Source organism: Hyla sarda, chromosome 1 (assembly GCF_029499605.1).
Source record: "Hyla sarda isolate aHylSar1 chromosome 1, aHylSar1.hap1, whole genome shotgun sequence".
Lineage (NCBI taxonomy): Eukaryota > Metazoa > Chordata > Amphibia > Anura > Hylidae > Hyla > Hyla sarda.
In genome coordinates this window covers 102,200,804-102,201,453 of record NC_079189.1, presented here as the reverse complement: position 1 = coordinate 102,201,453, position 650 = coordinate 102,200,804, and the positions used below count along the sequence as shown (strand labels likewise).

Genomic DNA, 650 nt, shown 5'->3' with positions numbered 1-650 from the left:
CAGGAATATGGATAACAATATTACAAAAATCCAGTAAGGATCCACATTTATAAGAAAGCTACATACTGAACAGATCTTCCATTTTTCTATCAGAACCAAGTACGTCCTTTGTCCTTTATATATATCGTACACCCTTGTTTGTTGTTTAGTACCAATAATTATCTAAATATATATATAATTACATCCATAGTTCACTTCTGACATTGAACACCGCAGCTGCAATTTTACCTGCTACTTTTGAGTACTACATTGCCGTATCCCCACGAGCAGGTACTATATTTCAAATATGCTGTATTGTTTCATAGTACTTATATACTTAAATTCACACATATTCTCCTTTTCCCCAGCACACGTCCTAGTGTCGTAGCACACATAGGATTTTCAGTATTCTCATCGTGTCATATACTCTCCCTTCCTCTATTTGAGAGGTCCCCATAATAACGTCGGTGTACTATAGGTACGTGTTACACCATTATGCTCTAATTGCATAGAGACACATTGATTACATTTGTACACCTAAATTACCTCTTTTGCATATTTCTATTTTTTTCAGCATTTACCCTGCCCTTCCTCTCAGAAAACACCCCTTTTTGGAATAACAGCACCTATCCAACACCATATCTTCTGTTCCACCCCGCTTCTGATTTTAT

General features: G+C 36.3%; 1 long non-coding RNA gene across 1 annotated transcript; it reads left to right on the top strand.

The window, feature by feature from the left end:
- On the top strand, window positions 1-650 carry LOC130302155 (uncharacterized). Its single transcript, XR_008852460.1, has 4 exons — window positions 1-99; window positions 191-270; window positions 348-457; window positions 554-650. It is a non-coding gene; the product is annotated as an uncharacterized LOC130302155 (long non-coding RNA).